At 41.9% G+C, this 22,791-nt stretch overlaps 1 long non-coding RNA gene across 9 annotated transcripts in view; it reads left to right on the forward strand.

Moving 5' to 3' along the window:
- The window catches only part of LOC140624410 (uncharacterized), a 373,398-nt gene that overhangs the window by 304,734 nt on the left and 45,873 nt on the right, over positions 1-22,791 (forward strand). For all 9 annotated transcript variants that reach the window (XR_012023892.1, XR_012023893.1, XR_012023891.1 and 6 more), the window contains 4 exons: positions 7,415-7,510; positions 14,261-14,348; positions 14,464-14,787; positions 17,010-17,147. This is a non-coding gene — a long non-coding RNA (uncharacterized lncRNA). The remainder of the gene's footprint in view (positions 1-7,414; positions 7,511-14,260; positions 14,349-14,463; positions 14,788-17,009; positions 17,148-22,791) is intronic.

Genomic DNA, 22,791 nt, shown 5'->3' on the forward strand with positions numbered 1-22,791 from the left:
GGGCTGCTATTACAAAATACTGTGGGCCAAGTGGCTTAAGCAACAGAAATTTTCTCGCAGTGCTGGTGGTTGGGAAGTTAAAGCTTAAGGTGACAGCAAAGTAGGCTTTATTTTGAAGTCTTGTTCCTTGGCAAGTGTGTGGTAGGAGCCTCACTATGTGTTCACATGACCTCTTTGAATGCTCAAGGAGAGAGAGAACTCTGGTGTCTCTTCTTTTTATAAGGACATAAGCCCTCTTGTATTAGGGCCCCATCTTTATGATCTCATTTAACCTTAATTACCTATATAAAAGCCCTATATCCAAATATAGTTACTTTGGGGTTTGGGGTTTCAGCATACGAATTTTGAGGGAACACAAGTCAGTCCACAACATGCAGCTTGTCCCATTCTTCAACACGATCTCTCTCTTCCCCATTCTCTTTACATTAACTCACTGGACCTACTGCACCCCAATCCCACAAGCCTTGCTCCTTAAAATCCCCTCCTGTTGCAATGTACTCTGCTCTTTGTTTTCTGCTTGTGCTCAAGTCCCAACTCAATGGTTGTTGCACTATGAAAGCTTATGGATGGACATCCTCTGAGTAGATGCTCTCCACATGCTCTTTCAGCACTGCCATGCATGTGCGTTACTTGTGTGTCCTGTGCGCAGACCATGTGTATATATCATTGCATTTGCCACATTCTATTCCAGTTACTTAGTTCACGCATTGGTCTCTCCAAATAGAATGTGAAATCTTAGAGGGCAGGACCTGTCATTGATTTAATCTTTTCTCCCTATTGTTTGGCACATGGGTAGGTACTGAATAAGTGTTGGTTGAACAAAAAGGCACCATGATTATAAACAAAGCAAGACTGGTTACTGTACTCTTTGCCTTTATTTCATCACCATCTCTTTCAGGGGGAAAAAAATTCATGAGCCATGAGGGCATATGTGTATCAGGATTTGAAGGGGAAAGCAAAGAGTAGAAATTAGAATATTTTTCTAAAGTGATCAGGAAAGCAGAACTTTGCTTATTCACTAATGACAATGGGGAGACCCAATTCAGATTATAAGATTTTGCATAGTGGGTCCCTTGTGCATAGACAAGGGATGAATTTATCATACTCTTTCACATTGTTCTCTAATATTGCTCCGAGACTACACAGAAACTGCAATGGGAGATCTCACAAAGCACCTCAATAGGCAGATGAGAAACAAACATGATAAAATACAAGAGTACCACACCAGAAGACTCACTTTTTCATTCATTTTGACAAGGGTAATGTAGTTTTAATTACTAATGATAATATATATTGCCTACTAGTAAATGACTTGTGGTGTGTTTTGTAAACCTTTCATCTTAGAACACGCCAATGCTCCCAAATTTGTTCATTAAACCTTTGCAACAAACCAAGAGCTTATTGGCTGTTAGGAAAAAAATGAGTCAGTGAATTAGCAAAAAGAAATTAATAACTTTGTACTGTAGCAATTGTATACTTTGAAAAGTAGAGGGCAAGATGCAGTGGTCTTTTATAATATTTTTATTTAATTGGAATATTATGGTTTCAAAATTAATAAATTGAACAAAGGCCATATTCAAACCTGTCTCAAAATGATTGAATAATTCTTGTCTCATTTTCAAAGTCAAAGAAGTGGTATATAAAATGTGTTTGCCAGACAAGCTGGCAGAGACAGACAACAGTTTTATTTGGTTTACATTTATAATTTGTAGCACTCAATGCTCCTATTGATGTGTGTTTTTCTTCATAACAAATCATGCACAATTATCAATAAGAATTCAAAGAATGCTGCTAAGGTGTGAAATCATACAAATCATCCTACTGCAAAGAAAAGGCCCTGGAGGTGAACAGTATATTGAATTTTTCAAAGGAAAATTATGTGTTTGTGAGTGTGTGTCACTTGATGAAATGATTGTCATGGAAAATTAAATTTCACCTTGAAAGAAATGAGTAACAATGAAAAAAATCACCATAAATTCTCTCTGTATGAAGGGATTGTAACTTTTTATAAAGGAATTTTTCTCTAAGCCTCTAATCATAGTATATGATACATGTCAACTACACTTATGTTCACATATGGGTTGATGTAAATATACATCATTCTTATCAGCACTATATTATTTGGACCTACTACAGAGTCATTGCAAAGGGAAGTACAGAACTTTGGCATGATCTAATTTTGTGCCCCTCACAGTACGGCCCATGGACAGCCTATATTAGAATCCACTAGGACACGTGTTGAAAACACAGCTTTCCAAGTTCTAAACAAGGCCTGTTGAATCAGAATCTCAGAGGTCAATCTTATAATGAGGCAAGTTAGGGCAACACTTGCCCCAGCTAATTTAGACACGATTTATTTACAAACCATCTACTTGATTTCAGGACATTGGGATAGTGACATCGAGTGATGCCTGACAAATTCACTGATGCTCAAAAGGCTTTTGAGACTTGGAAAAAAAGCCTCAATACAAAATGCTTTTCAAAGAAATTGGGTTTCAGTATTATTAGGTATTGTATTTATTGTAAATGGAGACATAAATGAGTACTAATAAATTCAATAAGAAGCATTCATGAAAAAGTTATTATTCACAACAGGCCTGTCCTACATATTAATGCCTCCCAAACATAAAACTTTTGTAATACTCAAGACTTGGTTACTGGACACAGTGGTGAAAGCCTCATAAGGAAATTCATAATTGCTGAGTCCTTGTTTGAAAAAGCTTTACTTTAAAAAAAAAAAAAAAGCTTTACTCTTATAAGATTGCATTCTGTTTACTTGAGAGGAACATCCAGGAATTGATAAAATAACAAATTTCAAACTTTTTGCTAAATAAGTATATATATATATATATATATATATATATATATATATGGCAATATAGTATAGCATAGACATTGTATAAGTTATAAGAAGAGTTCAGACTAGTGGGGCATGAATTACTGTTTGAAAGAGTTCTGTGGGGTATCTTGGCCGTGGATGTGTGAGACATCTTGGTAGCATCAACAAAAAAAATGATGAAATCCATGATTTCATCTCGGGTTGAAGTCTATTCAAAAGAATAGAACTGTAAATTTCAATATAAATATGACCTCAATGCAGTATGCTTTACTTAATATTCTTGAGTGCTGTACTCGGATTCTTGGATTTTGTGGCTTTTAGGAGACTGCCCGACCCCTCAAAATTGCTCCTGGATCACTGAAAGGGTCCCTGATCTCAATCTGTGGGATAATCCTCAGCAAAGCTGTGAAATGGGTAAATTTTGCCTCCTTGCAGCTATACTATAACCTGTACCTTCTTCTCTATGGTGGCCTCTGCTTTTGGGACAAGTCATATATAGGATAATGTTAAATATGTGTGACTTGCAGTTACAAAGAGGTTTTGTCTGAATCATGGCTTTGCCACTTACTGGTTGTATGACTTTAAGAAATGCACTTAACCTCTCTTTACCTCATTTTCCTTTTCTGTGTCACCTACCATGCCAGACTGGAATATAACTTGAATGAAGCAGGTTATACGTGTAGCAGAACACTTGTTATATAGTAAGTGCTCACTTGTGTCTGTATTTGTCTCCCTTCTTTTTTTATTTTTATTTTTTATTTATTTATTTATGATAGTCACAGAGAGAGAGAGAGAGAGGGAGAGACATAGGCAGAGGGAGAAGCAGGCTCCATGCACCGGGAGCCCGATGTGAGATTCGATCCCGGGTCTCCAGGATCGCGCCCTGGGCCAAAGGCAGGCGCCAAACCGCTGTGCCACCCAGGGATCCCTTGTCTCCCTCCTTGACTACCATCCAAGTTGTCAGTGTTTTCAGAGCAAACGAAGCTCCAAAGGATTCCTACTGCAGTGTGCTACCCAGACCTGACCAGAGTCTTCTCATACGGTTCCTATATTCTTTTCTTGGAAGTTGCTAGAGTGGGTCCATGTACTCAGTTTCCCATGGTAAACATTTAAAGGGAGCATTAGATGGGATTCATCTGATTGCAAATGGTGGAAACCTAACTTGAGCTAGCTAAGGAAATGAGGGATTTGTGGGCTCCCATAACCAAGAGGGGCAGAGATGTAGCTAGGGATGACAGCCTCACACCTCCGTCTCTCTCCTCCTCAGGAGACAGAGAGGTCTTGTTTCCCCCACTGCCCTTAGGCTTCTCCACTACTCAAAAGCCATGCCACTGGCACCTCCAGGCTAATTTCCTCATTCCCAGAGAGGAAGGGGCTCCTAACTCTAACTCCAAAGAGAAGTCCTGGGGAAGGCCTCAGATGGATTCATTTGGGTCCTATGTCCACCCATCAACCAGTTACGGTGGCCAGAGCTTCATGAGAGCTTTCCCTCTGAATTGGACTGCCTGAGAAAGCAGGGGCAAAGGTAGGTCCCAGAAGAATTGGGGGGGTGGGGGGTGGGCAGGAATAGCATAGACAAAGTTGTGAGAGGAATTACCATAAACTAGGCAGTCAAATTCTTTCTCTTTTCTAGGTGACTATGCTTAAGGTAGGAGAATTAATTGCTAATGACAATTTCAAATAGCAGCTGCTGGCCTATGGGGAATGGAGATAATTTATGATGCTGAGACCTAGAGCCCTCCAAAGAAATGGCTCATTGCAACAGGACTTGCTTCTTTTTGGCCACCAAATTGTCAGTAAAGAAGTAGAAAACCAAGATCTTATAGATGATAAAAGTTTCTTGACTCAACTTTGAAATCATTTGAGGGCCTGTTAGCTACATGTTTTTTTGTTTGTTTTTTTTAATTATTTATGGTAGTCACAGAGAGAGAGCGAGAGAGAGAGAGAGAGAGAGAGAGAGAGGCAGGGAGAGAAGCAGGCTCCATGCACCGAGAGCCCGACGTGGGATTCGATCCCGGGTCTCCAGGATCGCGCCCTGGGCCAAAGGCAGGCGCTAAACCGCTGCGCCACCCAGGGATCCCCTAGCTACATGTTTTACAAGCAATAATGAGCTATCTGTGCCTAAGCAGGAGGTTCTGAATGCTTGATGTAGTGCAGTGGTTTTTTAAAGTGATGTTTCACACCAGCATTGCCTGGAAACTAACTAGAAATACAAATTCTTGCACCCCACACCAGATTTAATGGATCAGAAACTAGCGATGGAGCCCAGAGTCTGCATTTTAATGAGCCCTCTAGATGCTGCTGGTGTGCATGAAAGTTTGAGAACCCCTGGTATAGTATATGCCATGGTAGCTGGCCCAGATTCCCCCCTTAGGACCTCAGTGCTCACTCCCTGGGACCTTGGGGATTTGGAAGCTTCCAGCTCTCAGCTAAGTCCCTCTCCTGGCATTGCTGTCCACTAAGAGAGTTCTCTCATCCAAGGTCACACTTCCTCTCTGTGGCTCCCTGCATGCATGACTGATCTATGGAGGTAAGGAGAGGGGACCCAAAGGCTTGACACCCTTTCCTCAATGTGGGACACTGTGAAGGGCCATCCCAGGCCAGAGCTCCTCAGGAGATCCACAGAGGCCTTTGTTGTGACCACATCACTGTTCAACTCCTCCTTCTACCCAATCCTGCTATGCTGGGCCGTTCATCTACGGACATGCCCCAGTGAACTTCCTGCCTGCAAGTCATCGTCTCCGAGTCTGTTTTCAGGCCAGTTTTAGATACCTGGCCACTCCCGGAGTTAGGACCATGCACACCCAGTCCCATAAGAGAGAGGGCACCGTAGCCACCATTCTGCAAATGCCCAGGGCTACAGAACATTGCCACTTCGCTGCTGTTTTGGTTCCTCTCTTTGAGGCCTCTTTTTTGAGGCCTATGTGTCTTCCAACCCACTTTCCAGAGGACCTTATTGAGAATATTCTGTCCATACCCCTTCTCTGCCAATATAATGTGCTAATCCCTGCATGTAGTGAGCAATTGGAAACTGTGACCATTAAATCCCCTCTTAGATTGGAACTTGCCCTTCCTCCGCACTAAGTCTTTGCAGGATCCAAAGGATCAAAAGGCTTTCTTGTATTTTGTCCCGCACTCAAGATGTTTGCATCCCTGTGTAAAGGCCAATCCATTTAGAACAAAATGGATCTGCTTTTAATGTCATGTCTGGGGTTTAAAAATTAGTCCTTAGTCCTACTGGGATGGGTACCGTCCTGAAAAGCTGGCCTTATAGTCTACTTGGGCATAAGACTGGCCTTGGGCTGTGTAGCACAGACCTCCTCACCTCTGCTCTGAAATCCAGGGATGAGAAGCAGTCCCAACCCTTTACAAGCAAAGATCCTGCATTCTTGACTCTCCACCATCTGGGCCAGACTCACATTACAAGTTCATTCTCATCCTCAAACACCTTTATCTAACTCAACTGCTCATTTCCCCCTTATCTCAACCAGGGTTTTTGTTCTATGAGCCTTTGTCTATTGCTCCCACCACGTGGACCATCATTCTGGTTCTGCACCAGCTTCATCTTGCCCAAACTGAAAGGCCAACTCAAGTGCCATTTCTTCCATGCAGCCTTCTTGGATTCCCTTGTAGAAGTCACATACGCCAGCTCTGAGCCCCACAATCCCCTGCCCTTGTCTCACAGTATCATCATACTCTGACTTGAGGTTGACTGTACATGGCTTCTCTCTTTTGCTAAAATACAAGTCCCTTGAGGCCTGGAGTCATGCCTTGGACAACTCTATAGCCCCCATAAGACCCAGGACAAGTGCTTTCACATAATGCAGAGAGGATTCCAACCATATAGTACATTGCTGTTATGGTTACAAAGAAATACATATTGTTACTGCTGAGACATTTTTATAAACACAGTCCTGTCCTTCTCCAACAGAAACATGAACATTAAAAATCAATAAAAACTATATTCCTAAGAATCTGTGCCCAGTGTGAACATGTGTCCTGTTTTGCCCCCGGGACAGTCCCGATTTATTCCTGCTGTCTTGATATAATTATTAATACTGCCCCCTTTCCCTTTCAAAAGTGTCCCAGATTGGATGATAAATTTTATAGTCATCCTACTTATGCAACTCAAACCATTAGCTAACAATATGCTCTGCTTACCTATTTGTAAGAAAATCACATGGTAAGAATTCCAAAAAGAGTGTGCCTTGCACATATTTTATTCTGCATGCCTTGCACACTCTCCGTCCTGTTTATATATTTTTTACCCAGGGCCAGTGCAAAAAGTTATTCCATGCCAGGGGTGTTTAAGGGCTGCTCTCCAGCAGGTGAACACCGGTGCAAGGCAGGTAGATCTGCTATCCCGGTCCCAGCGACTTGTCTTCTCCTTTGTGCCAATGACAGACTATAAAGGCCATTTGAGGGTGTCTGGTTTCTCTCATTCAAGTTTAACCAAAGCTAAATAATTTCTACCTGAGGGCAGATATATTCCCTCCACAGCTCTTCAGCATAATTACTCAGATTGGCACAGGAGGATCAGGGATAGATTGTAACTGTGGTTTTTCTGTTCTCCAGATGTAAACAACTGCTACCACCAGAAAATAGCCCAACCTCATTGAAATGGTGAAAGGGACCTCAACATATTCTTTATATTTGCTTCCTAATCATCAAGTAAGTAGACAACCATACATAACTTACAAACACGTGCTTCGTCTAATCCTCACAAGGGCCATATTGGATGCTGTTGGAGTTACTATTCTACATTTTCACATTTGTAGTTAGCACTAGAAATAGCTTCCATTTCTTAGCCACTGCGTGAGCAATTTGTAGATACTAGCTTGTTTCATCCTGACCACACTAGCTGAGTACAGGTCTATTAATTATTACCTGCCATATTCAAATATAAGCTTTGTAAGGGCAGGACCTTGTCTTGTTCACAGCTGTATCCCCTGTAAACACGTTGAGAAATTTGCTTGGCACAACCTAGGATCTCCGTACACACTTTTTGAATGAATGAATGAATGAACGGATGAATGAATGAACGAATAAGAATGAGTGAGTCAACAAGCCTATGAGAAAGATATTCTTTTTTTTTTTTTTTTTTTTTACTATTTTATTTATTTATTCATGAGAGACACAGAGAGAGGCAGAGACACAGGCAGAGGGAGAAGCAGGCTCCCTACAGGAAGCCTGATGTGGAACTCGATCCTGGGACCCTGGGACCACACCCTGAGCCAAAGGCAGACACTCAACCACTGAGCTACCCAGGTGCCCCAGGAAAGATACTCTTATCTGCATTTTGCTGATGAGAAAACCACAGCTTAAAACAGGGTAAGGAGTTTGTCAAGATCTTGTAGATCACAAACCAGGAACTGTGAGGTTCCAAAGTCTTAAAGATGACAATGATAATATACCCTCCCCTCTCATTTTTCTGATGAGAAAATTCTGGTTCAGGAAGTGACCTGCTCAGGACCAGCTAAACATTAAGTTGTTAGAACTCGGACCCAGGAACTCTGACTCCAACTTTCACCATTTTCTGCTCGTCACGCTGACGGGGCAGAGTCAAACCCATGTCCTCAGTGTGTACAGCCATGCACATAGTGTCCTCTGCAGGGGAGATGGGTGGACAGTTCCCCACAAGTAAAATACAAATCCTTCTGGCTGGAGAAAGAGAAATTATAATCTCCTAACTTACCCCTGGGCATTAGAATGAAACAGGAACCAAAGTTTATGATCTAATTTAGGGTAATGCTTGCTGCCCAGACAAACCATAACATTTCAGTGGTTTAACACAACAGCTGCTTATTTCTTTTTCGTGTAACATCCCAGACAATCATCTTGGTGGATGGACAGCTTTGCTCCATATGGAACATTAGAAATGCACACTCCTTCCACATTTTGCTTCTAGAATCCTAAGGGCTCCAGTCCTCTACTTTCAGTGGCAGAAGAGGGAAGAGAGAACAAGAAGAAGGCTTAATGAGCACTTTGGCCAAGAATGGACATAGCACAGTGCCCCCAGACCATTGATGAGGACTAGACCATGGCCCTGCCCAGATGCATGGGGGGGCTAGGAATTGCAGACCCTGGGCAGCCATTTTCCAGAGCGTTATGGGAAGGGGAGCACAAAGTTTTGGTGGGCAGCTAGCCATCACGACCATTATGAGAAGAGGGGTGCAGGGGAGACACAGGAGATAGGAATCTGGGATGCTGTTTAGAGAAGGATGGAAATTGAAAGGAAGCAGTGGGGACAGGGCAGCAAATGCCAACTTTACCAGCCTTAGATGATTTTGTAGACTTTTCCTCTTTAGTAGTGATGGAGGTGGAGCAAACCTGTCTTTGCTGTCAGTTTGATGCACATCTGGAGAAGAACTTGGAACCTCTCATCTTAATTATTATCAAGCCTCTACACTCAAAAGTACTGCCCAAGAGGTTTGCAATTTCCATTCATGCCCACCCCTGCCTTCTCCATTTGGGTTGTAAATTATAAATCATGCAAAATTGGGCAATAGCATAAAAGCCACAAGATGTATTGAGTGCCATAGCCTTCAGTTATCTTAGTTCATTAAACAGAAAAATAGGTGTAATTTTTTTTATTTATAGGAAAACAGTATCAGGTAATGTCACATAATATTTCAAAATAGAATTTGTCTTTGTCAGCCAAATGGTGAACAATAAGGAAACACTGAATGTTCTTTTTAAGAAATGATTTGAAATTAATTTCAATCCATTCTGATGGTTCAGTAAAAAGAAAAATACAGGCTTTGGTAGGTTTCTTAATGTAGATTGCTATTGTAATTTAAAAACAACAAATAATAATAAAGTAATAATTCTATCATGCTGCCAGTGTGCTTGACAGCAAGTAGTATATTTAAAAAAATAAATTTGCCAGTGCAATATATGCCAATGAGGAGACTCCAGGCATTGTCTTCAGATTAGAAAGATTCATAGGATCATTTCCACTTATTTTAGAAAGTTATTTATTCTGACAGAGGTAAAAATTTTAAGAGTATAATTATTCAGTCTTTCTTCCCCTTCTGCCTTCCCAGGAGGATTTTTTTGTAGTAGGAATAATGGACAGGGCAGGGTAACGGTGAGAGGTGCAGACTTGGAGAAGCAAAGAGCCTTACTGGCTCTACATCTGCGTGAACACAAGGATGTTCGAAGAAAACCAAAACAGCTGAGAGTGGAAAGAAGGTGAATGGACCTTGGTCAGAGAGGGAAGAACAGAGAAGTTTTTGGAAGCTGAACTGGGCAGTTACCATGAGGAGGGGACTCTGCAAGAGAGTGCAGGTCAAGAGGAGCCTTCCAAAGTCTCAACGCATGCTACCCACAGTCGCTGCTCCAGCTCCTGCTGCTTGAAAGGACCTCTCTTGAACTCCCTCCTGGGCGGTGGAGAATGGAACCTGGTGTCTTGAGATAGTAACAGTAATAGCTGAGGCTTTCAGAAGCACGCTTCCTATGTGCCCAACAGCAAGCTAAGCTTATCTACATTAATCTTTTAATCCTTATGACTTCCTGAGGTTAAGTTATGATCCTAATATTCCTAATCTTCTTTTATAGATGAGAAAACAGAGGCACAGAAAGGCTATTACTTTCCAAGGAGATACCAGTTAACAAGTAGTAGAGCTGGGATTCAGGTCCACGCAGGCTCGTTCCTGAGCCTACGGGCCAGACCATGATACTCACCTCTCAGGCTGTTGAAAAATCAGTGTAGTCGATGCATAAGCCTGATGTCATAAGAACAATAGAAATCTAGACTAGACTCCAAGTCAGTGGTACACACTTTCACTTACTGTACTCTCAGGTGAACACCCCTTCAAGAGAGTCGCATGTAATTGTAGGTGCTCAAATGCCAAGTTGTTCATGTGCTCACAGTATTAAATGTTGATTATTTGCCAAACTTTGAGAAATAAGCCCAAGAAAACATAGGAATTACTCTTTCTCCAAATTTCATTTGTCTCTGGCCTATTTACTAGGCTTATATGAATGTGGTTGTAAGGGAAGAATATTGTAAATGATCTATGCAGCATGCGGAGTCTCTTCACTCTGAAGGCTCCATTTTGAGTGGCCTTTCAACTAATTCATAGGAAACCAAAGACTCTTTATTTGGCTAGTTCTTGGTTTCTTCAGTCGTTTATTTTTAAGGGTAACTTCACCACCAACCTTGCTGGGTCTACATTGGGACATTAGGACATTCTGTACATGTTCTGGAATTCTTACTGAAGATCACAGATTCTTGCACCTACTCTGGAAATTGATCATTCTTAAGTTAACTCCAGACCCAGGTCATTCCCCCATGGTTCATAATGGAATAAGATTAAGAACAAAAGAACATAGAACCAAGGTGAATAAGAGGGGTACGTGGGGAGCTAAATGAAGGCTGAGTTACTCCAATCCATAAAGGTTGAGGTGCTCCAGAAAAATACTCATCCTACTGATGATGAGCTCCAGGAGGGTTAAACTGACTTCAGCATCAAAGGAATCCCTTTCTCTAGTCCAGGTTGAGTACGTGACTCAATGGCCTGTATGTCTTCGATCTATTTTTTTCACACTGCATGTCATCCCCAAGAAGTAAACTACAGTTTATTCACTCGCTAAAGGGGTCATGACCTCCAGCATGTGTCTTTCACAGCTTTAGGTGGAGATAAGGACTCCACCCTTGCTCTCTTCTAACAGTGAGAAGAGGACAGAATTCAGCCTTTTGTAGCTTGAGGGGCAGCGATGCCGTTGTTCTGCAAAAGTAAATTGGAGGATGGGGTTTTCGTCCAGGGGGGATCCATTAGGTTATCTTCTCTGGCTTGTTGCGTCCAGTCAGTGTTGTGGACCTCCTCATACTGGGAAGGAATGTGCTAGATCAAGGACTGGTCTTGCCCTGACGGCAGAGGCCTGGCTGTCCAAGAGCCGCCAACGAGGGTGGCTGCGACTGGTCAGTCTGCGGAGGCCGAGCTGTGGGTCCTACCTCGTGATAAATTGCGGGGGTCAGGTGGGTCACCGAACCCCTATCAGAAGCAAAGCAAAGACATTATGTTTTGACATTGTCAATTTCTGGAGGTGGCACACGGCGCTACGGGGAACAGCTCCTTTAATTTCGCTTTATAAATTAAACAAAGCAGAAAAGCAAGATGATAAATCTGAAATGTTCCAAATATTTAAACCTGGAATATATCAACTTCATAGAACTGGGGCCAAAATTTAAACTACCAAAATTTCCCCAAGACCACTTTGTTGAAAAGAAAAACATAAAAGAGGTCAGAATGCTCAGAGGCAGAGAGTGTGTCACACTTGCCACCGAGGAAGGTAGCATCAGGCCGCTGTTTTGGGAGGGGTGGTGTGAGAGCAATGCCAACAGGTCGAGTTTTCATGATTTTAGCTTCTTTTGTCCTCCTGAGGCTTTCAGTTCATTTTCAGCTCTTCATTTTGCAATTAATACCTTCCTTTTAAAAAGCCAGAACTAAATTTCATCCTTGGAGACTAGGAAGTTCTTTTGGTGTTTTCAGTAGTGAGTCGGGAGGAGCCCTGGAAACTCTGGGCGTCTTTGGCTCTTCGCAAGGAGGGTCACCCACCTGTGTGTCTGCCCGTGGCCTGGGGTCTCACCTCGGGGCCCTCGTCTCCATTGATCTTAGGAAGGGAAAGGGTGGAGTGGAGCCTACCTGGCTCTGGACCTGTGATTCCAAGGTGGAAGGAGTCCAAGATTGTTGTTCAGTCCATTAAGCAATCCCTTGTAGCTGAAGGGGTTCATCTATCAATCTCGCTTTTCAGCCAGTAATCTGCTTATTTGGAGGTTTAATTACATTTTCAGGTCACCCGAGCGCTTCTCCTAGATATTTAATAAAATGAGTCCTTATTTTATTTATCACGCAGTTTATTTTGCAAGGGCTACGCAGGACGGGGATGGAGTGGAGGGGGCAGTTACTTCAAAAAAGATACACAAGGGAGATTTCCAGGTTCAAAGTGTCCAGGGTTATCGCAGGGATTCTTTGGGTCTCGGGGCTCAGTGACGATCGCAGGTTGATCTAGCACGCAGGCCGCAGCCGCCACTCCCAAAACCGAACTCAAACTCTGATTTCCCAGGGCTTTTATGACCCATTTAACAACAGGCATTTTGGATTGGTTATTTCTCAGGGCTGGAGAGAATGTTCCCAGCCAGCCTCCTTTTGAGCTTCCTCTTAACTATCTTCTCTGGAGATGGGTAAAAATTGATGTTTAGCCCTGGCCCTGAACACACGTGTGTGAGCACACAGCCCCACACACACACCCACACACACCCACACACCCTGTCAAGGAGGCTGACACACTTGTGGCGCTTAACACTGTGCACGTTAGCTTGGATGACGGGCATCTAGATACTTTCCACAAAAACTACCAAACTGGGCGAGGGGTGGGTCCCTTCAGGTACGTCTGTTAACAAATTCCCACTAATTGACATCGAGCCAGTTAATTTCTACGTAATAAGTGTTGAGTGATTCCAGGAGCCGCCCACCCGCCCGGGCGGGGCCCATACAAAGCCCTCTACCTGTTTGGCCCTCAGAACAGAACATTTAATGTTTTGCCAAATTTTCAAAAATGCGGGGAGCAGGAGCAGCGTTTTTAATCTTTCGCTCTTTGGGCTACTAATTACGTAGCAGAGGGTATAAAGAGGGCTTTGCAAATCATTATTTCCATTAGGAAGGTGTTGGGACCAATTCCACAGAGGGCTCCCCTCCTATTTGCGCAGCTGCTGCTCCCAGGGGAGGCGGCCGCTGTGGTGCTGGCTGAAGCGGGGCTTCTGTTCTGTTTCCCCAGCACTTGGAAGAAAAACAAAACAGGCCTAATGAAAAACACACACGGGAAATGCTTTATTATTTCATCATCCTCACCTACTGCGCTCTGGCACGGCTCTGTGATTGGAAGGCCTTCTGCCTCCGGCCGGCCTGCCCCGCTCCGAGCCCAGGCCCGGTGGGGCCGTGTGAGGCCGCTACTCTGTCATTTCCTGGCAGACCGTTGGGGAGGAATTTGCTCTTATTTCCTCCTGGCCACAGTTCTGCTCCTCCACCCCTGCCTCCCCAGCTCCGCACAGGCCACAGGCCGCGCCCTACCCCCCTTCCGCGGTGCCTTGGGGGGCATCTGGAAACTCTGGGCACCAGAGGCCACCAACCTGTCACTTCCGGGAGCTGAGAAGTGGGTCAGAACCACCGGGGGAACCCTCACCTCCAGGGGAGGCCAAGGAGCGCCACTTGGCTGGGAAACCAGTGGGTTGGACGAGGGAGCGGCGCTGAAGCGAGTCCCAGGATTAATTCAGACTGTAATCTTCCCACATGCATTTTCTTGACTTTTCACCAGAAAGGAGAGTCAGAGAGCAGACATTCCCCAAGTCTCATTGGACCATGAGCAAGTGAATAACTCCTTTCATGAAAAATGTCTCCATTTCTTTATTTCACACAGAGTGAAACCTGGATATAATAGACAATGCATTTATTCACGTGGCACTCAGCGCGCCCCACCACCAAATAACCCAGGCACGGTCAAGCAGGTATGGCTACCCGGGAAATTGGAAGGCTTTAGGCCCGGCCTCCGTGGGACGAGCAAGGCCCGCCTGTAGCAAAGCATCACTGACAGCTTTTTTTTTTTTTTATCCTTTTGTACAGTTTGGCAACTTGGAAATGGTTCCCGGCCTTCTCCATGAAAAGATGTGTAATCAATGTTTGGTAGATGTTCGATAAGTATCTGATGAGTGTAGTTGGGACTCTATGTTGGAGGGTGGAATGCTAAGCCACCACCCCGTTTTGTGGCGACAGAAAGTGGTTACTTCCTTGTAGCGCCCTGATACACTGCCACTCTCTCGGGGATCGACACCCCCTACCACCATAGCTACAGTGTAAGAGTTCTAGAATGCGGCTCTGTGGGCAACGTTTCCCTGATGAGGTTTCTACCAGATTGTCCTCTAATGGGTAGCTGTTATCTAAGATTTGGTAAGCTACTGTCCATGGCATGGGTAATACAGTCCTATCACGTTTCATTCAGTGTGTATATTTTCTCAGAGTGTTTGGTAAATAGATCAATCAGCGAGTGTGATACTTGTGTAAGCACCAACGGCATTTGTGGGGAGGGGCCTTATGGTGAGAATTGCTCTATGTGTGTAGGTGTGCCTAAAGACAGGATAGCCCTGCCTAGATTTAATTCCCTATGAAAATGTAGAAATAAATCATGTAGGGGTGCCTGGGTGGCTCAGTGGTTGAACATCTGCCTTCAGCCCAGGGCATGATCCCGGGGTCCTGGGATCGAGTCCTGCATAGGGCTCCCCACAGGGAGCCTGCTTCTCCCTCTGCCTGTGTCTCTGCCTCTCTCTGTGTGTCTCTCATGAATGAATAAATAAAATCTTTTTAAAAAGTCATGTAAAATAGCTTACCCAGTGGAAAAAAATTAGAGATGAGAATAAAATGATCCTCCAAAGCAGAAGCCAGTCAAGATACCTGCCACCAATGGGGGGCAGGAAAAGTCCTGTCTGGTGTGTCTGTACTTCATTTTGAGGCATTTGAGAAACATGTCAATCCCATCACAGTTGATAACTACGAAAGCACTGAGAATCCTAAAGATGCCAAGTGTATGACTGTGATGGAGACAATAAACAGTTTTATAAAAGCAAAAGGTCTAAAACAGTAAATGTGCTGAGGAAAACCAAACCTTGCTCATCAATATGGAATGGAAATTTGACAGTAAGAATAATGCAGAAAGGCAAAGAATAGTTTTCCAACTTGTGGAAAGATGTGTGCCTCAGTGATCGACAGTTGTTGCCAAGATGATTGATGAAAGAGGAGACATTCTTGTCTGGGTGAATCCAGTCATTTTCAACCCTCACTGTACATTTGAATCAACCAGCAAGCTTCTAGAAATGCGTTCTGGGACCATACCATAGACCAATGAAATCAGCACCTCTAGTGGTGAGCACAGGCATCATGACTTTTCAAAGCTCCCCGTGGGATTCCACTGTGCAATCAAAGTGGGCCCCAGTGGTGGTGCTCAGGTTTTAGCATCAGAATCACCTGGATGGCTTATGAAACTACAGTTTTCTGGGCCCAATCCCCAAAGTTTCTGGTTCACCAGGTTTGGGGCAAAGGTAGGAATTAGTATTTCTACTGTGTTGTTTTTTTTAAAAAAAGATTTTATTATTTATTTATTTGATAGAGCAAGAGAGCACAATCAGGGGGAACAACAGAGGGAGAGGGAGAAGCAAGCTCCCTGATGAGCAGGGAGCCCGAGATGGAACTCTATCCCAAGACCTTGAGATCATGATCTGAGCTGAAAGCAGATGCTTAATTGACTGAGCCACCCAGGCGCCCCTTCTCCCGTGTTTCTAGCTGATGCTGCTGCTGCTTTAACCTGATGTTCATTCAAGAGAAACCTAATGGCTTATACCTGACTTTATGGTGACAATGCACCTAAGGACATGTTTTTGTCTACCACATATGGTTGGTTCTTCAGTTTCAAGGGCCATATACATCTACACATGATGAAAGTAAGTGCTAGAATGGAGTGTGAGATAATGCAGCTGCGAAGTTGTTTCATCTATACTTGGGTAGATCATCAAGGAATGTGACTTGTCTCAATACAGATGGACTAGTCTGTCTTAGAAGACACCAGACAAAACATATATCACCAAGGAAAAGGGACTGGTGGGGTATTTTTTTATTTTTTTTATTTTTTTATTTTATTTTTTTAAATTTTTATTTATTTATGACAGTCACAGAGAGAGAGACACAGGCAGAGGGAGAAGCAGGCTCCATGCACCGGGAGCCCGATGTGGGATTCGATCCCGGGTCTCCAGGATCGCGCCCTGGGCCAAAGGCAGGCGCCAAACCGCTGCGCCACCCAGGGATCCCGGGACTGGTGGGGTAAAAAGCATCTCAGAAATTCATTTTGGAATTGTAAGTTCATACCTTTCCTCCATCGGATTTAACCAACAAATGAACTTTTGAGCACTCATCTGGAACTTCCATGTTAGCCAGTGTATATCTGTTATGTCTGTAATATTAAAATTGTGGTAAGTGCTATAAACAGAAAACCATGCAAATTATAAATGAAAACCATTTAAAATTATGTGAGGGAGAACTGGACTTTAACAATTTGACTTTGGAGAGTTTGAAAGTCAGAGGACTGTGAATTAATTACTGTATCAATTACTGTTAATTCCTAGCCAACAACTGTTTCAAGGAAGAACTGTTTCCCCATCTCTCCCTGGCCACATGCCCATCTTCTCACTACCACCATATGCAAATGTGGCTCATGGAACCATCACACAGCTGTGACATGAATAACCATCTCTGATCCTCCGGTGGGTATGGCCACGATCCCTTCTTTCCTAACACTTTCCATTCACCTCTAGTTGTCTTTGGGTTCCCACAATTCCATAGCAGTTCTAACCCCCCCCTTTTTTTTTTTTTTTTTGGAAAGAGAGAGGGGCAGAGGGGCAGAGGCAGAAGGAGAGAGAGAGAGAGAATCTTAAGCAGGCTCTACACTCAGTGCAGAGCCCAATGCTGGGCTCCATCTCACAACCCTAAGATCAGGATCTGATCCGAAACCAAGAGTGGACACATAACTGATGGAGCCATCCAAGTGCCCCTAACCTAATTTTTTAAAAATACTAAATTTCTAATAGAGTTACAAAGGCTAACATTTCTTTTTTTTTTTTAATTTTTAAAAAAGATTTTATTTATTATTTACTTGAAAGAGAGAGCATGTGTGAGAGAGCACAAGCAGGGGGAGCTGCAGAGGGAGAGAAAAGGGAAGAAACAAACTTCCCGCTAAGCAGAGAGGCCAACGTGGGGCTCGATCCCGGAACCCTGGGATCAGGACCTGAGCCGAAGGCAGATGCTTAGTCGACTGAACCATCCAGGCTCTCCAAAAGGCTACCATTTCTAAAGTTCTACATTAAGAAACGCAGCCATATCTTCATGTCTTCTCTTCCAAAAATATTTTTTTAATGATTAATGATAATAGTGTAGTAGCCAGCCAGGCTGAAGAGGGACTCTAAGTGCATTCATGATTTATTGAGGTTTTTTGGTTGTCCACGGGCAGCTCTCTGGTAGTGTTACATCCAAGCAACTCTCTCTATTCTTTGAATCTTCCCATTAAAATCTGATCGTGTGATTTTTATGTTTTTCATTTTTAATGGTAAGTGGTGGGCATATAGACAGTCTTTTAGCTTGTTCTTCAAGGGCTGGTGGTCTTTGGATTCATCCTGTGTTTTGGAAGTTTATTGGGTTTCATGTGGGAAACCTGTCAAAGTGACCCATATAGCATTAAAATTCCACAGACGTAAAGTGATGGGGTTGTGGCTGCTTCATAGAAGATTGAACCATATGTGTGAGTGAAGAACACAAAGGAAAAATATGCATTTTGATGGTTAAATATTTTAGCCTATTTTTAAAATATGTACAAAAAATATATTTGGTCTGATTAAATAAATTAGAATGTTTGGAATAAGACACTCCAATTAATATTCTAATTAGCTGAGTTTTGATAAGGATTGGGCAGGATGTGGCGGAGAAATCCTTATTTAAAATTTTTTAAAAGAGGAAAAAATTGTACTCACCCAATTTGTCATCTTGGCAAATGGAGTTCATAAAATAGAATGTATCCTTTTGCAAGTGCAAAACTTTTGTCTAGTTAATCAAGATCTACTAAATGTGGAGGTCAGATTAGTTGTTATTTATTTAGTTTGCTTTTCAGTGGCAGATTAACTTAACAATTACCAAATAAGAACTTCAGTTTTGGGCGCATGATAAAGAGGAAAAGGAAAAGTTCCCACTGTGTTAGTTTTATATAAAAGTCCTTTTTAAAACATGTTAGATATTCATACGTTAAAGTCCTTTTAAAACATATTAGATATTCATAATGTAAAAATATCCTATTGGTGTCAGTTTTTGCTTGAACATATTTTTCTTTTAAAAGTGTCTTTTTCAGTAAAGCTGTGGGGGATCTTTCTTTTCTGGTATTTAAAGTAAGATAAAGTTTAGCTGATTTCTTTCCCTGACTATCCCCTTCCCCCTCCAAAGGCTTAATAACCACAATCCTGAGATTTATGGTGAGTGAAAAAGAAAAATAAGTAAATTATCTGGCTGAGGAGCCATTCTTCCTCTCTCTGGCTGTACAGACTATTTTAAATGCTGCTAGCAGCAGTCTAATTAAAATAATTTCTGTCAGAAGTCTGTGAAATATGCAGCCACAGCCCAGCTCAATGTTCTCGAGCAGGAATGACAAATCTCTGCTTAATTGGTACTTAATATGGTAGTACAGGATTAGTAATTCTCCAGGATAAAGGAGATAACAAGTAGAAATCTCTTGCTTGGGGCAGGGAGCCTTGGAAGATGAACAGACCAAATAGTGCTTACCCCCAAACTGTTCCTATCAAAGGTTGTTATTTTGGCCATCATTTATGAAATAAAAGACAATTAATGCACATTTTATGGCTAGCTCTAAGTCCTAATTAAATACAACTATGTACAAAGAATGTGAACAGCCTGACTTACAGAGACCAAAATAAATACTGGCAGAATTATGGTGACCACTGCAGCCTTAGCTCATCTTTTTATCCTATCTTGGGGATAAGAATCTTGGCAGAGGCATAAGCTACTTCTGAGGTACAGCCATTAAGCTGAGACTCCGTGAATTTTAGAAAATTCGGAAAATGTAAAAGACTAGAAGGGAGAAAATCATCCAGAGCACCATTGCTAATAAGTTGAGTGATAAGTTGGGACCACAGCTAACAAGTTGGAATATTTCCTTCCTCTGTGTGTTTGTGTGTGTCTCTGTGTGTATTATTTCCATGGTATCGTTTCTGTGTTTTGCTTATTCTACAAATCGTTGCAGGCCATTTTGTACCTTACTTTTAAAAATTTAATATTCGTAAATGTTCAGGACAAATCTCACCTTTAGTGTTTACATGGTATATTATCAAGTCGAATAGTAGGAGCTAGTATCTATCTTGTGCTATGTGCCAGATGCTATTCTACAGGCTTTGCTTGTGTTAACTAATTAAATCAGTAATAGCCCTATGAGTCAAATACTTTCATCATCTGCATTTTGTAGGTGTGGATACTGATGCACAGAAAGATTGCATTAATTTCTCCAAGGCTACATAAAGTGGTTGGCAGAGGTAACATTTGAACAAGGGCAATCCAACAACAAAAACTATGTCTTTAATTATTCTACTATGCCATCTCTTGAGGCACTACCTCAACTCAACCAGACAATGCCCTTGATCAGAGTCAGTGAAGTTTCTCTGTTAAGAGCCAAATAGTAAATATTCTAGAATTTGTGATCCAAATAAAGTTTCTGTGGCATTTTTTAAGATTACGTTTAAAAAATGTAAAACCCGTTCTTAGCTTACTGGCTGTACAAAAACAGGCCATGGGGCAGATTTGGCCCATAAGCCAATCCCCGCTATACATTAAAAGTGAATAAAACCTAATTGTGTGAGTAGCAATTGAGATCATTAATTAAACATTTTTTTGATACTAGTGAGGCCAAATAATTGATTTGATTGAATTATTCTTATTTCAGCTTGTGATATTAGTATTAGTATATTCATAATGTTAGTATTATGAATATTTGCATAAGCATTTGTGAATACATGTTTATAACAGCACTTGAACTGACTGAAAATATTTAAATTTGCATCAATTTAAAGCAATTGTGATTTTACTTAAGGATGGAATGAATTTGTTCTTGGAAAATCTCACAAAGTTAATAGAAAGTCACAAGTTTACATTTAATCATCAATTTGTGCCTTTTGATGGGCCACATAAAATTCTGGTATGCTCCATTCATTCTTTATGGTAGCAGTTCTCAAATTGTGGCCCTGAAATCACCAGCATTGGCATCATCTGGCATTGTCTTGTTATAAATGCAAATTCTTGGACCCAATTGCAAAAATACTGAGTCCAGAACTCTGGAGATAGAGCATATTAAAAGTTTGAGAACCACTGTTTCAGAAAATTTAGTTCCAAACAAATTATTTTTGAGAACAAAGCTCTGTGTGTGGCTGGACATGCGCACATGTATACACACAAACAGAAGGATTATTTGTGAGCTAAAAATATCTCACATTATACCATATTATGATATATTATGGAGCCACCATATAGATAATACACAAGAATCAGCATGAGCAAAGTTTAGCGCTGCATGCGTATCTTATGCAGGAATATGAATAAATCTATACTGTCACACCTATCTTTTTATATGACACTGTATTGATTTTGTCACAACTATTTCCTGGTTCATTACCTATGCATGCCTTTCTTTATAATATTAAGGGATTTAAGACTTAAATATCTGAAAACTTCTTTTTAAACTGAATGTCCTCCATTATGGAGGACACTATCCCTGAAACTTTAATTGACAAGTTTATTGTAACAAAATGTGTCATTTTAAAATGTCACTCCCAAGATTTAGATTCTGGGTAAAATGGAGAAAGCACATTCTTCTCTGATCTCCATTGGAATACAGGTGTAAAAGCTGGACAGGATGTATGGAGCAGTTGAGGACTCTGAAAAGTAAGCAGTAAATAGAAAATTGCAGAGGAGGACCCAGATTCAAAGTGCCACTGAACTGGTGTGAGTTTACCATGATTGTTTCCCTGCCACATGGCCCCAGAAGCAGGCACAGCTGTAGAAATGCCTGGCACAATCCCAGCTTTCTGACTGAAAGCCTCATAAGAAGAGTCCCTGGAGGGCAGCCCGGGTGGCTCAGCGGTTTAGTGCCTGCCTTCAGTCCAGGGCCTGATCCTGGAGATCTGGGATTGAGTCCCACGTTGGGCTCCCTGCATGGAGCCTGCTTCTCCCTCTGCCTGTGTCTCTGCCTCTCTCTCTCTCTCTCTCTCTCTCTCTGTGTGTCTCTTATGAATAAATAAATAAAATCTTTAAAAAATAAAAAAGAAGAGTCCCTGGAAAACAGAAAGTGCTAGGGAGATTATGGAAAGGGAAGGGTTCATGAAAGCAACCTCATAAAGTCATTTACTAACTCTAAAATTCCGAGATTTGCACGAGTGAATCTCATCCTAGCCAGTATATACAAGACTTCGAAAAGTGAATAGACTTTCAACCAGGTCTCAGACTTACCGTGGGTGGTACACTCATGGCACAGATCTGAATAGCAATGGGCTTTAAAACCTGAACTTACATTAGGACCACAGTCCATAGAAAGTAAGTTGGAACTTATGGCTTGAAAATAAGCAGATCAATTGCCTACTGAAATGAAAATATCAATATTCTTCATAAGTTTTAAATAAGATCCAGTTTCATAGTATAATAGTCACAATTTCCAGACTCCAATCAAAAATTACTTGGCAGGGACGCCTGGGTGGCTCAGTAGCTGAGTGTCTGCCTTCAGCTCAGGGCATGATCCCAGGGTCCTCAGATGGAATCCGGCTTCAGGCTCCCCATGGGGAGCCTGCTTCTCCTTCTGCTTATGCCTCTGCCCCTCTCTCTCCATCTCTCATGAATAAATAAATTTTTAAAATATTTTTTAAAAATTACTTGGCATATGAACAACCAGGATAATTCAACTCATATGGGAAAGGGCAATCAATAAACATCAATGCTAAGATGACATGTAAATTCAAATTATCTGATAAAATTTAAAGTAGGTATTATAAAAATATTCCAACAAGCAATGATAAATTCTCTTAAAGAGAAAAAACTGTGAACAGAAAAACAGAAAATATAAAGAAGAACCTAATGGAAATTTTAGCACTAAAAATACAATAGCTGAAATAAAAAACTCACTGGATGTGTTCAGTTGCAGAATGGAGATGATAACGTACAGTCTGATGTAAAGACTGATCAGTAGAAATTATGCATATTAAACACCGCAGAGAACCAAGATTGAAAAAAGTAACAGAGACTCCGGTATCATGGGAAAATAAAAAGCCTAATATTCATGTCAATTCAGTCCCAGAAGAAGCAAAAGGGGGT

This window comes from Canis lupus, chromosome 34 (genome assembly GCF_048164855.1).
Source record: "Canis lupus baileyi chromosome 34, mCanLup2.hap1, whole genome shotgun sequence".
In the NCBI taxonomy this organism is placed as follows: Eukaryota; Metazoa; Chordata; class Mammalia; order Carnivora; family Canidae; genus Canis; species Canis lupus.